We start from the raw sequence: 8,931 nt of genomic DNA, 5'->3' as shown, positions 1-8,931 counted from the left end.
GGCCCGTCCCGGACTCTGCCCCACGCTTCTGGGTTGGCCTGCTGCCTCCCAAGGCACAGGGGAGGGCTTTTTATGTGCTTCGGCTTTTACCCGCTGGAAAGGCGTTGCTGGCAGGGTTCTCTGCTCCCCTCAGCCCCTGTTACTGGGACTCGGGTGATCTTGTATAGCGTTTTTTGAAGTGGAGAGTGTAGACCTGCAGAAGTTCTGTCAGTACGAGATGTCGTGTGACTCTGTCCGTGCTGGAGGCCCTGGGCGTCTAAGAAGTAGCTTGGATGTTTGCGTCCGTCCGTCCTTTGGTATTTTATTGCTGGTGCCACACAGCTGCTCAGAGTGTTACAGTTAGCGTCTCTCTAATACTTACAGTGTCTGTGTGTTGTCTTACAGTTGCATGGATTTTAATGGAAGCAAAAACCGATGATTTCTGGCCAAAGGTATTTGCAATAAGCTGCAAGTATGGGTTTGTGTTAGTGGTAGACTACCATTTGAGAATCAATCTGTAAAGGCAGTTTCAAGTCCCTTCTTCAAGGTTGGTTAAGTTCTATCTCTTCTCTCACAAGCTAGAAGACAAATTACAAGTTTTTTTTATAATAAGCATTGGTTTTAAAGTTTGCAGATAGAGCAGTTGTGTGTTTTATTACATTGTAAATGAGGCTTAAAAGTGCTTAGTGATGTGTTTTAGTTTCTGATGCTTGAAATGTTAATGGAACAGTATGGAATCCCAGTGAAACACCTTTGGAAGGGTAACATTGCACCTGCATGACCTGAAGGTGTATTTGGCCCATACTGGTTTAACCAAAGTAAAATGTATGTGTATTTTCCCCTGCGTAGTACCCCCAGCATCTTACACTTAAAATGGCAGAGATTTTTGTGTTGTTAAGTCTTCTTTTTCTCTTTTTCCTGTTCTGCTTCTATGTGATAGTGCACAGCTGCTTTTTTTTGGTATGCCTGTCCCCTCACCCCCTAAACTGCACTTGTTATTTCTTCCTTTGTTTATTTGCATGTCCCATTCTATTGCCAAATTCTTCCTTTTGCCTACTCATGCGCACTCTGGTATTTGGCACAGGATTTGAAAACTTTACTGGGTACCTGAGAGCTCAACAAAGGCAAGAGATTTTGTGTTTTTTCTGAGGGGTTCAGTGTGAACCCCTTGATTCTTCTGTGGTGGGAGAAGGAGGGAAGGTATTTAAATTCCTGTGAGTTGAGAAGGGGAAAGTAACTCTGGGGTAACTGTTTTGTGAAGGGATCCAGCTTTTCTGTCTCCAGTGTGTGAGAGAACTTTCAGATTTCCTCCTTTTTTGATTAAAAAAAGCAATCTCTTTTTTTTTCTTGTTTTGTTCCTGTGACTGCTGATCTGATTTTTTGCCTTAAAGGTGGTATGATAGGAATGGAGGGGTCCGCAGTACCTTTGTTGCAGTGTCCTGGCGAGAGAGTAAGGGATACAAAAATGTTCTGATTCTTGATAGCTCCTTTGCATACAGAGTTTTGCATTGGCTTCATCGTAAACTAAAATGAGATCAGTAAGTTTGTCAGGCAGTAGTGTAAAAGGGTTGTGAACAGCAGCAAAGGAACTGAAGTTGTCTGTTCTTAGGCATGCAGACAGACCGCACTGGTTAATGCAGTTCAGAATTGGAAAGTTGCCTTTCAAAGTGCAAGGGCTCATAAAAATCTTAACTGCTTTTAAAGTTGATGGCACTCACGCAGTAAAGCTTCTTGTGCCTCTTTAGTATGAATATTTGTTTTTATTTTTGAGTTGGCAATGTATATAACTTCAGGAGATGGGTTCTTTGATTTCTTTGTATTTTTTAATAACAGGGCAAGCTCTTCTGACTGAAAGTGCTAATTTGTTCTAGATGATACTCAGCTGTTCTCTGAGGAAAAGGGTCTGGTCTGCCTTGGCAGCAGTATTACTTCATTGAATGAGAGTTTTGGAGTTAATAAGTGAATATATGATGAAGCTGTAACTCAAAAAACAGAGTTACAGTAACGTGAGTAAAAGTGAATCTGCTAATATCACAAGTGGTAGTATTAGCCTTTATCTGCTGTTTGGCAGAGATGTTATAGGTAAAATCTAAGATTAGAACTTCCTAGGGCATAGCTGAAGTTACCTGGTATATTGTAAAGTTTATATTAATGAATGTCAAAATGCAGTGTCTCGTCTTTCATCTGGTATTAATCAAGGTAAAGAAAGGTGTGGGGTTTTGTTGTTTGGGGTTTTTTTGTTTTTTCTTTTTTTAACAAAGTAGTAGCTAAATTTAAAAAAAAAATTAGCTCTGCAGGAAAGTGAACAGGCAGTAAAATAACCAGATTACCTTACAGATTGAAATAGTTAGGAAACTAGAAGCAGGTGTGAGATGCAAAGGTAATGTAGGTCAGTGGTGATTGAAATATAGAAACAGAAGCCAGGAAATCTGGAATTCTGATCTAATCTGTCACGCTGATCAGCTATGTAGATGTGCTAACTCTTCTTTGAACGCTTCATTTGTTAGCTTCTTAAAAAAAGGGAAATATTTTCTTCTTTGGCAGGTGTTGAGGTTAGTATTTGTAATGGTTGAAAGCTCAGTGCATCTTTTGAAACCAGTTCAGGAGTTGTTTGGTGTGTATGTATTGTTGTGCTGGAATGGGAACCTCATCGAAAGTGCTTACCTAGTCTCACTAAATTCTGTTGTTGGACTGTAGCCACAGGAAGCAAAGAAAAGAGAGGTGGGGCAGCCTTCAGTTTGGCTGGCTTGTAGGATCTGTTCAAACTGAAGGTCTTTAAGAAGAACAGTGTAACATCTGCTGTCGCTCTCCTGTCTCTCATCTTCCTCTTAGCTTCTGAATGGCATGGTGGCTTGTCTCTTGAATACTCTTGTGCTACATTTCTTGTCTTTTGCATATAACTGGAAATGGGACCATCACTTCTTCTGAGACTTTGTTTTTGGGCGTTTTTTTCCTTATGTGACTTTTTTTTTTCCTTCCCCATGCTGTCTTTGTATGATGCAAAGTGTAACACTGATGCCTTTTATTATCATACTGTATTTTGAAGCCCCCTGCTGCCTTAATTTCTTTTTGATTTTCTGATGTTACTTACTTTCTAGTTCTCTGTTGTATTAAATAGCTTTTTCTCAAGAGAGATTATTTTTCCAGTTGGAATGTTGTATGGTTGGTTGCTTTTTCTCGCAACTCTTTTGTGTTGCCTTTGCCCTTGTTTGCCCTTCTTGATGAGGATGGTGCTCCTTGGTTAGGTGTTCACTGTTTTCTGTATAAATATTGATAATACTAGACTATACACCAATATCTCTGCTTTTGTTCACAGCTTCATCTCACTGTTTCAACAGAAACAGTGTGTATTTCTGTTTTTACTGCCAATGTGTCCTTTTTTTTTTTTAAGTATCTGATAGAAGTGTGAAGCCCACTGATAGTAGTATGGAGTTGAGGCCATCAGTATTTTGTAATTAACCATTGCAGTTATTCCTTTCACGTAGTCTAGACGTATTTTCTGCCTTTGTGTACAGGAGGCTTGATTCAGTTTTACTGAAGTGAGCTGGGGAGTTCTGCTACCGATTTCAGTTGGGAGTTGGGTCAGGCTTTAATTATGTAACTTCCCAAAAGCTGTTTTTGCTTGAGGAATGTGATTACTTATGCATGCGTTGGGGTGGAGCAACTTAAGTTGTGTATTTTAGATGTGTTTGAAAATGTATGCTTCTTCAGTCTTGGGTTGCTTTCTAGGATGAGCCAAGTTCAGAAATACTGTTTACAGGAAAAGCTATAACTGGGTATGTATCTTACTTGAATTGAAAATTCAGACAATTTCCCCAAACAGTAAAGCCCTTCTGTGAATAATTCCATGAGCTTTGATGGGTTTTGTGTCTTAATGTTTCCAGAATTCAAGGCTAAATAATAATGGAATTTTAAAACATGTCTGGTAATTTGATAATTTGTCCTAAACAAGCTGTTAAGCAACTTTTTTTTTTTATTTCATTAATATATTGAAGGAGTGGTTTTAATTTTTTTTTTTTAAGACATAAGCTAACATTTCTGAATAGTTTCCAGAGGGAAGGATCTCAACTCAATTACACATTTAAAGATAGTAAGTCCTTTTGTCTTTACGCTGCAATTCCTGATAGGGGAATATAGCTTGGCTGAAGCACTTGAGCATTTTACATGTAGCTTTTGGTAATATTAGGTGCTTCTTGTAAATATAAAAGGTTATTTGGTGAACAATCATATTTGAATATTGATTGTATTCTAAGAGAGACTTTTAGTAAGGTTCTATACTTAAATATTTTTGGCATAATGGCATGTTGAATAAAATCTTTAACTTTGAGACATGACAAACTTAACTAGTAAAAGACTGTAGAAGGGGAGAAAATAGCGATTTAGAAGCATAATTTAGATAAAAATGAAATGTTTTTAATACATTACGATTTTCTTTTTCTTGATTAATTTTTTTCACTTTTAAGTAGTTTACTAGGAATGAGTTGCATAAAGAAAGAATGCCTTTTTTATCGGTTCAGGGGAAGAATTCATGAATAGCAGAGGGAGGAGAATCACTGAGCTAACACCTTTCATGCAATCCAGAGACTAGGAAAAAAGCTGGAATTCTGTTTTTAAAGGAACTTAGACACCAGCCACCATTGGAACTAATCTGAGTTAGGTATCTAACTCTTTCAGAAGCTTTGATTTTGATAGTAGGTTACTCTAACGAGCGAGGCCTTCAAACTGAGAAGGGAGAAGCAGACTTGATGAGGTGGAAGAATTCTGTGTTCAATCCTACCAGATATGGTAAACATTAACTGGTAGGCTCTTTTCAGGTGTTTGGGGATCATCCCTGATTTCTAGAGCTTATAGTTAGTAAAGAAATGGCAGAGGAAAACTGCTGCTGTAAACAGAATGAGAAAAGAGGTAACTACTTTTAAAAATTGCCTTGTCATTTATGTTAATGTGCAAAGAATAAAAACATGCCTGCACTGGTGAAAAATGTTAACTAATCCTGAAGAACAAGACCTGCTATTTTGAAGGAAGTTCTAAGCTGCATTTAGCCAGCTAAAGTTAAACTTCAGGTCTGCTATTACTAGATGATATGGTTGTCCTCTCCGTTAGTCATCTTGTGCAATAAAATGCATTTCTGTAATATAGAGAAGTCTGCAAAATTTAATTTTTCATGGCAGTTTGCTATGAACAGCTTTGTAGTTGTCACCTGAAGCTGACTTTTCTTAATCTTTAACATGGTTCATAGGGTGAATTTCAAGATTCTGTCTCATTTCAAGACAAACTATATAATCAAAATTAGGTGATCGCTTAAGTGTTGTAATTCTTCTGAGCTCTAAATTGTTTAATCCTGTTTATATTTTGCTTTTGTAATTCTTTAGTTTTCTTTTTGTTTTACCTCTCATTATTAATCTGTTTATTGATGTATAGCCTTAATTCCCTCCTTCAGTGCAGTCTGTATGGTCATGTATCGAGTCCCAGTAAGACTTTGATACCATAACTGTTTGACTGCCTTGGCAGAGCCATGCTATGGTTATGCTGTGTGTTGTCCATACTTTGTTTACATGATCAGGAAAATCATAAATACTTGTCAATAAATCATCTTTTAGGGCTTGCTGAAGCCCTTTTCCATTCTTTGTGCCTTTTATTATGCTGCAGCTTCCTAGAGTGCCAGCTCTGTCTCCATGGAGGGTGTGAGACCTTGTGCCTGTCTTACTATTACAGCTTGTCGTGGTCAGTGAGCCTAGTCTGCAGTCATGGATTGCTTGTGTATGTGGAAAAATTTGTTGCCTATTGTTCTGTGATGTATCAGAATCCTAGAAAATTGATGCACAAGTAATGCTGAGAGTTGATTTGACTAGGGAGGGAAGGGCATGGCACTTCTTATGTGTATTTCTTCTAGAAAGGAACAAGAAAAGTGGAGCCTCTCAGTAGTGTGGGTTTTTTTTTTCTTTAGCTGTACATCTGCAAGTGCATACTGTTTTGAACTATACCATGTGAAGTGGTTGCTATCCTGTGTGAATTAATGTTTTCCATCCTGTACAAATATCCATGTAATCTCATTGCCTCCATTCTACCTCTTCTGCCTGTTTTTCCACCAAGTCTGCAAAATGCATGCTTCTGGCCTGCAATCATGCTACTTCAAGTCATATCATCGTGGGCTTAATAGTTAAGTTACAGCCTGTCCCTGGACAGTAGTTATCCAGATGAACATGGGATTGGCCAGGAAGTGGTGTGGATGATTTGTTGGGTTGCCTTTCTGAGTAGGAAAATATATGGACCTCAAAAAGCAAAAGGAATTTTCTTGGGGGCGTGGGAGTGAAACTGAGATTCTGAATGACTTTATCAAGTTTTTTGATACCTGCACAAAACCTGGTTTGTTTGCTCACATGGCTTGGATTTAGGATGATTAGCTTTCCTGACCCCTACAAACTATGGATCTTTGCTTGATGACCAAGGGGCATATGCCTGCTAATCTTAGAGCTCTGGGAGAAATTAGCAGGCAAGACATGAAAAATAAATGCTCAGGCATCCCCAGCTTCTTTGTTCAGATGTTTGAGCTGCACATGCAGCAGTATTTTTTTAGTTAAGTGGTAGTATCTGCCCCAGCAGTCCCTGCTGACTTGGCTTCTCCCAGTTTTGTAGTTATTTACTCAGTAGACCTTGTGTCAATACTATCTTGACGCTTGTCACCTGATGTAGTGGGTGATCTAAGAGCTCCAATCAAAGTTTTTGTGGGCAACACATGGCTCTTCAGGTGTATGTATCCTGCAGATGCCTCTAGTAGGAGTAGTAGGAAGCCGTTCTGTGGGTTGTAGCAAAACTGACCATATTTGTTTCACCTTGCTGCGCTTGGGATAATGCTGCAGTAACAGAGGCATTTAAGCTATTATGCCTGCAGAATCCCAGGGCAGTCAGTAATTATCTGTGCTGTATAAGTGGGAACTGAGACAACGAGGTGGTCTAGGAGAATTAATTTGCTGGTGGTTATGTAGAAGCCATGTTTGACTATGTCTTTCAAATGGGACAAAGTGAGAGATCCAGTAAAAAGGAAGAACTGCTTAATATTTGTTTGAAGTTTTTTTTGTGTTATGTTCCTAAGCAAACTTGTTGATCTGTTTTCCTGTCCTTATTCTTCTTCTCAATTGGTGTTCAAAATTCATTTTCTCAGTACCTCAGCATGAATGAGATGCTTTTTTTCTAACATGTTCCAGTGACACCTAAAGACCATGTGCTTGGATAGGACTCTGTTTTGTTGCCCAGTATAGGAATATGATATGTAGCAGAGACTTATGCTAGAAGCCAGACTGATAAGCAGTGTGTAAAGAAAACAAATTCATAGCAAAAAAAAAAAAAATCCATGTTATTTACATCAATGCTTTATATGGAAAAACTTACTGGGATTCTCATGTTGAAATCTGTGAGAAATACTCTCAAACTGAAATGTCATGAGAGGAACTCTTGGAACAAATAGGTAAAATCAGTGATAAATTGCCAATAGAAAGTAAAGTTCACCAGTATCTCTGAAGGAACTCAAAATTGTTCAACTTGTAAATCTGTTGCTATCTTAATCAACACTTTATTTACAACAAGAGTAGGTGGTAGTTTGTGTGATGCCAGTTTTTTAAAAGGGCTCCAGGAGAGGACCCAGGAACTGCATGGTTCTTGACAGGTTCTTAGTAAATGGGTAAAGGTCTTCCGGATTATAAAATTGTTGGATTCTTCTGAAATCTTGACACAGCTTCTAACCAAAGGTTTTTATTGCATTATAGCGCAGTTTTTCAAGGGAGATCTTATTGTGAATTAATAACTAGCTAAGGAAGAAACAAGTGACCAGACAATGATAGAAAATCTATCTGCTTTTGTAATAGGAAGAGGTTATTCAGAGGCGCTCTGCAAAACTGTGCCATTAAGCATGTTCATAAAGCTATCTGGAGAAGAGGAGTGAATAATGAGGTGACGGTTTCATCCTAAAGCTGTGGAACGATTTTGTGATACTAAGGAAGTGTGCAATAAGATGGTAAAATGAATTCATTGTCAATAAATGCAAAGCAATGCCTACACTGAAAAGAAATTACTATAAAGATAAATACACAGTGAAGGCTCTAAGTTGTCACTTAAGCCGGAGGTCTTAGAGCTATCTGTAGGATCTTTATTAAAAATGTCAGCTCAACAGTAGCCAAACAGGCAAAGTGAGTCAAAACATTTTTAACTTTCTAAGTGCAAAGAAAAAAAATCTTCTATGTAAACTCATGGTGCACCCATTGCTTGAATACTTTTTATAGGTCTACTCTTTGTTTAAAAAAAAAAAAAAGGTGGAATTCTGAGAGGTAGGGAGCGATAAGAAGGAATTGTGCGATGGCTCCCCATACAGGAATAGGTTAGAGTAGGACTTTATTGCCTAGAAAGGGAGGTGACTGAGGGGTACATACAATTAAAGGCCATAAAATCATAGATGACATAAAATCAATTAATAGGTGATGAGTACTTACTTTCTCATGGTGTAAGAATTTCATTTAGTATCCCTTACTTGGCCAGACAGCAGGTTTAAAGCAGAAGATAATTTTTCATGGTATTTATAGTTAAACTGTGCAAATTATTACCATGGATATGAATGAGAAAAAGGTTGGATGCTTTCAAAAAGTGATTAGATAAATCCATAGATCTATAGAGAGGTGCTATGCAGAAAGATACTGTTTGTGGTTCAGGAAGTCCCCCTAAGTTGCAGCAAATCCTGGAAGCAGGAAGGTATCGAGGAGATGTACTTTCTCTGTTACTTCCTCTATACACCTGCTACTTCCCGTTCTGCGACAGGGTACTGGGTTAGATCAGTTTTATGTCTTACCTGAGATGGCTGCTGCTGTTCTCTGCAATTTCCCCTTTATGCCCTGAAGTGCATCAATACAGGGCAACAGATATTTGATCGTGCAGTATGTTAGAAAGCTCTCACCATACTATTTA

The sequence above is a fragment of the Aptenodytes forsteri genome, unplaced genomic scaffold, assembly GCF_000699145.1.
Source record: "Aptenodytes forsteri isolate BGI_AS27 unplaced genomic scaffold, ASM69914v1 Scaffold269, whole genome shotgun sequence".
NCBI lineage: Eukaryota > Metazoa > Chordata > Aves > Sphenisciformes > Spheniscidae > Aptenodytes > Aptenodytes forsteri.
Note: the sequence above shows the minus strand (reverse complement) of the source record.